The 6584-nt window shown below is 41.4% G+C and overlaps 1 pseudogene; it reads left to right on the top strand.

The window, feature by feature from the left end:
* Positions 1-706: 706 nt before the first annotated feature.
* Positions 707-6265, top strand: LOC109953667 (extracellular calcium-sensing receptor-like; annotated as a pseudogene).
* The last annotated feature ends 319 nt before the right edge of the window (positions 6266-6584 follow it).

The following is a 6584-nucleotide window of genomic DNA, read 5'->3' as shown; positions in this document are numbered from 1 at the left end:
TGGATGGATGGATGGATGGATATTTCTCCTCTCTTACTGCTCATACTAGCTCTCTCAATGTTCTCTGTCCTGTGGACATTGCTCAGCTGGCCCAGGCAGAAGCGATCCCCTCCTGATGGATCCACATAGCCATCCACAGTCACAATTGGACATGTGGATGGCACCTTAAATGTCTCTCCAACCTGGACATCCATCTCAAAATATGCAATGGAGCACCAATATTCTGGAGCTGGAACAAACCAACAAGCAACCTCAGGTCAAACGGGTTGCACTGATTACAGTTTTAAAATATATTATGGGTAAATATACGGACTGTCTTGCATCTGCAGCACGTTACTCACCAGGGTGATTGGATATGGGGGGCTGAAATGCAATTTCATTAGTAACAGGCCCTGTAAGAACATATGCCGATATTAATTATGAACAGAAAATTTTCAAACCACATCAGTGCTTCAGATGTGATCTATACTTATTTCTGAAGAATAACAGAAATAAAGAAGAGATCAAGAATGATCCTTCCTTCAATTTTCACCTCCTTTTTCTGCTTGCTAATTCTTCAAAACCATTTTCCACCATAAAATCCTTTGTTTTATCATCATTGCCTCCCGACTTCTTCGGTGCATTTAAAAGAGCCTGTATTCATGGATCTTTGTTGTTTCACCTTGGATAATGGCTCTGACACTTCTGCTTAGCATACAGTCTCAGGATGCTGGATTTGGAGTGTCAGGATGCTGGATTTGGGGTGAAACCCATCGTGCATTGGAAGGAGCCTCCTTGTCTTGATGACAGTGGCCTATATCTCATTCTTCGGCCAGCTTCTGTTTATATATTGTAAGGATAAGAATAATCACCTTTATTTGGCCAAGTATGTTACACACAAGGAATTTGTTTCTGGTACAGAACCAAGGCAGCCATCTGTGGCGCCAACTCAACCGATGGCCCTAACCATCCGGGGCAACTTGGGGGTTCACATGTCTTGCCCAAGGACGCTTCGACATGTGAACTGCAGGCACTGAGATTTGAACCTCTGACCCAGTTGGGAGACGACTGCTTTACCCACTGAATCACAGTCACCCCCGCCAGTGGGGTACCTGATGACTGACAGGGTGTAGGTGTTAATTGCTCAGACTTTGTTCTTTCCATACAGCTGACTTCCCAGGATTTGCCTTACTCTCTGCAGGTACTTGGTAGTAGCTGCTTTCCTTGCGGCCTCTTCATGGTTCTCATTTGCCTGTGGGATCCCAAGGTACTTGTAGCTGTCCGCAACATCTTCTATGTTGCCTTGTGGTTGTACAGTCCCCTCAGTTCAGACTGCCTTTACTCTCCTTGTTACCATTCGACCACACGTATCCAGTCCAAATGATATTCCAATGTCCTGGCTGTAGATTTTAGTGGTGTGGATCAGTGAGTCGATGTTTCGTTCACTCCTGGCATACAACTTGATGTCATCCATGTAGAGGAGGTGGCTGATGGTTGCTCCATTCCATAATTCCATAGTCAGTATGCGTAACCACTTTTGGTGATGATCTGGCTGAGCGGGTTCAGCCCTATGCAGAACAGCAGCGGGGACAGAGCATCTCCTTGGTAGATACCACACCTGATTTTGACTTGTGCAATTGGCTTGAAGTTAGCCCCTCGGGTTGTTCACACATTCCCATTGAATTCTTGATGAAAGCTCTTGGAGTCCTGTTGATGTTGTACAGTTCCGAGCATTCCAGGATCCATGTGTGAGGCGTTGAGTCATAGACTTTCTTGTGGTCAATCCAGGCAGTGCACAGGTTGGTATGTCTGGTTTTGTAGTCTTGCAGCTCCATCCACCAACTGGGTGGTTATATAAACCTTTATGTTGACAGAATAGTTTATCACAAGTCTTCTCACAGAGGTTTAGTTCCTCAGCGAACTATAAGGCTTTTCTTTACTTCTATTGTTCCAAACATTAGCCCGAATCCCAGATCCCACAAAAGAAAATCACCTTACCTTGATAATTGTCTCAGTTCTTGTCTCTTCTCCTCTCTGATTCTCCTCTCCAGCAGTGTCTAGCGTTGGTGTTGCAAACTATTCTCCTTAACAGGAAAAGGGTCAAGGTCTTTATAGCAGGAGTCCAAGACTCCCCTGTGCATGGTTTCAGACCCAAACCTGGAGAGGACAGGAGGCCTTGGAATGTGGGTCAAAAGGCCAAGGTATGTTAGAATAATTTAACAAAGTAAGATGAAGGAATGCTGAGACTTTTGAAAATTATCAAGGTGTCTTAATATTCTGGCAAAAGGAGCATTGCATCAACACTCAGGATGTCTTTGGAATAATGCTCAAAGGAGCAATCCCTTCGAGTGTTATTTATACAGTCCACTGTATGGCTTATTGCTTGAATTGTTTTTCTTAGTTCTGCCAGCCAAGCATTTGTTCCCTCCAGGTGCTGGGCTTCAGGTCACCATGTGTGTTTTCTTATCAGGAGACTGTCTGTCTCTTGAGCTCCCAACCTGAAGAGCAATGTCCCTTTTATGGCGAGCAGTTTCCTGGCCCCTTAAACTGGAGAGCAAATGACTACGCAACATTTGTTCATAGTAATTATTAGTCACACACAAGAAGAGAGGCTGTCAGTCAACTGGAGGTGTCATGGTTGCTTTATGACTTCCAGTTGGCCTTTTTGCTGCCCAAACTGTTTCGGCCTCTGACTACTGCATCTGCCTCAGTTGCTACTGGTTCTAGAAGTTGGTTTTGTTCTCTCTGGCTTTGTTGGATTGTTTGGATCTCTGGTTCTGAAACTGGACCCTGTGCATCTGTTTGCCATATTTTTTGTAGACCATGTGTTGACTAGACTTTGTGGGAAGGTTTCCCTGAAATTTTGTTTGAAATTATTTTTTTTAGCTCAATTATTTTTGTGTGAGTAACATAGTTAAAAAAAAGCTTTAACCCTGCTAAATGAGACAGTTACACTATCTAATGTTATAGTGCTGCACCTGCATTGAGCAGTAATGGAAGGGCTTATGGGTAATCCTCAAAAAAATTGAGCATTTTCCAGGGAGGTAATGTGTTTGTGAATGTCAGTGGACAAAAAGATCATGAAGCAACAGTATGTTTTTTTTAAGTCAATGAAAACTCTGTTACTCTAAGCCAGTTTACTGTAAGTGATGTGCTGTGTTCCCAACAGAGCACATGTTAACTGTCTATAACAGATAACCATTCTGCTGTGCTGCCCTGTCAATGATGTTGATATGTCACCATCTGCTATCCCATTCAGCATGTTAATATGTTAGAAATATAAGTCACATATTTATGTTTACTTGTTTTGAGTGTACTGTACTTCGGTTGAGCAGTTTATATGGCAAATGTAAGTTAAACAATACATAAAATATTTAACAGTCCAGTCTGATCAAGACCTGTATACTGCAGATGTACTTATTTGTCTTTTGAAGTGTAGGAGAGAGAAATGTTCCTATTCAGTATTATACATGACAAATTGTGAAGTTTGTGATATGTAAACAATGTGCTGTAATCCTAAAAAAGAGCAGAGGATGTTCCAGAGAGAGCAGATGCTGACTGACCATTGTAATGTATTACCCTTTGTCAGTAATGAAGATACAGAATAAAGCCATTGTTACCACAATCCTGACCAGCTCTGGGTGATTGCTTCAGACAGGAGACACAACATAGAGGTCACATGTTCACACCGAAGAGGAGTGTGTTGCCCTTTTTGTTATCTGCTCATCGTGGGAAATATTTGTGGGCAGATCTCAGTGTTTGATTTTTCTGCAGCCTACTCACCTGTTTTCTCTTTGACTGTTTGTGTTCTGCATAAAGCTAGTAACTGTAGATAAGTTATTATACTCACCTGCATATTCTGCTCCAAACCTGTCTGGAGGAAATCGGTATACTCACCAGTCCAGCCTATCACTATTTACCCTCTTGCCTTCATCCTCTTATGGTTTTTCTAATCAGCCTGCAAAAAAGCTTCTACCTATTTTTCTGACCACACTGCCATTCTCTGAGTTTCTCCACCGCCATCTCTGAACATTGACTATTAGGTCACCAACTCTCTCCTGTAAAAAGCCTCATAACTGTTGGTGCCATAAGCCTCTGGTCAGTATTCTCAAAGCACACCTTTATTGCTGAGACTCATTTTGTAAACTTTTTTCATGACTCTTGCCCACAGAGTGGCTTTGCTCCACTTGCATATCCCACAATAAATATATTAACCATTTAACTGCCTGTCTGTCTTGTGCTTTTGGATCCAGTTTAAAACCTGAACCTGACAGAGGAAGGTGCTCACATTTTCACTTGTCTGAACTATGAATCCATGTGTAAGCAGGAGCAGCATGAATTCATAAGTGCAATTTCTTTTGACACTAATTTAAAAGGTTTTACTCAAACATGTTTGTCTGACCTGTGTGTGACAAATGATGTCCAATAACATTAAGCAAAGGACATGGTTACCCAGTGCATATGACATGCACAAAAAGTGAGTAATCACAAAGAGTTATGCTTTCTCTCTGTTAAGGATTAATTAAATAATTGTATTGTGAAAAAAAATCACCCAACTCTGCCTTCCCTGGAGTTTAATGAAACAATTCAAACATCACTTTCCTGCAAACATGAAAATATTTTTATAATAGGCTGTAGACCAAACTCTTTTATTTGGGCACCTCCTTTCTCTCACTCCACCTTGTAGGTCAGGAGAGAGGAAATAGTCATCCTCTTATTTTTATTTTTTATACTAATCCAAAATGTATAAAAACAAGTACAAACCTCTGATGTACATATAATGCCACCCAGTGGTTTAGTTCTCTCAGACAGTATGATGTCCACACAGAGGTGGACAGAGCAAGGCTGGGCACTCTTACAGCTGTTGTTGTTGGTGTCCTCTCAGGCTGAGGAGCTGGTGTGCCGGCAGATAGGGGATCCTGAGAACCCACAGCTATCTAAAGATGGAGACATTATACTGGGAGGAATCTTCTCTTTCCACGGCAGCTGGAAAGTCAGACAGGATACCTACATACACAAACCACTGCCACTAGAATGTAGCAGGTAAATTATATGTTTGAAAACTAATAAGATTTAAAATATTTAAGAGGAAGTGAATGAACTATTATGTGCTCCGGGTATTAGTAAAACTTTATTTTACTACTATATTGTTTCTGTTTCAAGTGCTACTCTGAGTCCAACAGTTTAAAACTGTCTGCATCAAGTTTGAATTTCAGAGAGTTCCAGTATGCCCAGGCCATGATTTTTGCCACTGAGGAGATTAATAACAGCACAGACCTACTACCTGGCATCTCTCTGGGCTATAAGATGTATGATGACTGTGGGTCTATTGCCAGAAGTGTGAGGGTTGCACTGGCCTTTGCTAATGATAATGAAGTTGTATCTGAACCCACTGAGACACAATGTACCAGACCTGGACAAGTGCAGGCCATTATGGGAGAGACCTCTTCCTCTCCTAGCATAGCTATAGCTACTGTCATTGGACCCTTTCATATCCCACTGGTGGGTAAGATGTTGTCTCAGTGACAAAACCAAATACCCATCCTTCCTCAGAACAGTGCCCAGTGACTACTATCAGAGCAGAGCCCTGGCCCAGTTGGTCAAGCGCTTTGGTTGGACTTGGGTTGGAGCTATTAGAACCAATGATGATTATGGCAATAATGGCATGGCTACATTCACAGAGACTGCACAGTAACTGGGCATATGTCTGGAGCATTCTATGTCTTTCTTTAGAACAGATTCACCAAATAAAATAAAAAGGATCATTAACATTATCAAGGCTTCCACCTCCAAGGTGACTGTAAGTTTTCTCCAAGTCTTCGATTTGCATCTGTTAATACATGCATTGTCTAAGTACAATTTGACTGGGTACCAGTGGGTTGGAGATGAAGGATGGATCATTGATGCCCAAACTGCAGAAAAGGATACACATCACATTCTGGATGGTGCGATAGGCATGTCCATCCTCAAGGCACATGTCAGCGGCATGAGTGGGTTCATATTAGATGTGAAGACACTCAATTTATCTAGTAATGAATTGCTTACAGACTTCTGGGAAACTTTATTTAACTGTAAGTTCAAACAGTCAAATTCATCATCAGAGAATCAAAGAGAATGTACTGGACATGAAGATCTGACTGGAGTGCAAAACAGCTTTACTGATATGTCATACATGCCTATATTTAACAATATCTATAAAGGAGTGTATGCTGTGGCACATGCAATTCATAATATTCTTGGTTGTAACGAAACATGTAACAACAAAGTGCAGCTAGATCCACACACGGTGAGTTATTTTAATCAATTCTAGTTTGCACAAATAAAAATTTCCAAATTTCCAAATGAATTGGTGTAGTGTGTCTATTATGCTGTTGAGCCAACATGCCTAGTCAGTGTTCATCTTATATAGCGCTTTTCTACAAACTCAAAGTGCTTAACACCTTTTCCCATTCATTCAAAAATGACCCAAACTGTTCTACCTCCTGGGCCACGGCCGCCCCAATAACTAAATTAAAATCAATCTGCTTAGATTTTACAGCACATAAGAAAAATTCAGTTCAAAACCAAGGAAGGAGATGAGGTTTACTTTGACGAGAATGGAGAAC

This window comes from Monopterus albus, unplaced genomic scaffold (genome assembly GCF_001952655.1).
Source record: "Monopterus albus unplaced genomic scaffold, M_albus_1.0 scaffold961.1, whole genome shotgun sequence".
Taxonomy (NCBI): Eukaryota; Metazoa; Chordata; class Actinopteri; order Synbranchiformes; family Synbranchidae; genus Monopterus; species Monopterus albus.
Note: the sequence above shows the minus strand (reverse complement) of the source record. Positions and strands in the feature narration are given on the sequence as shown.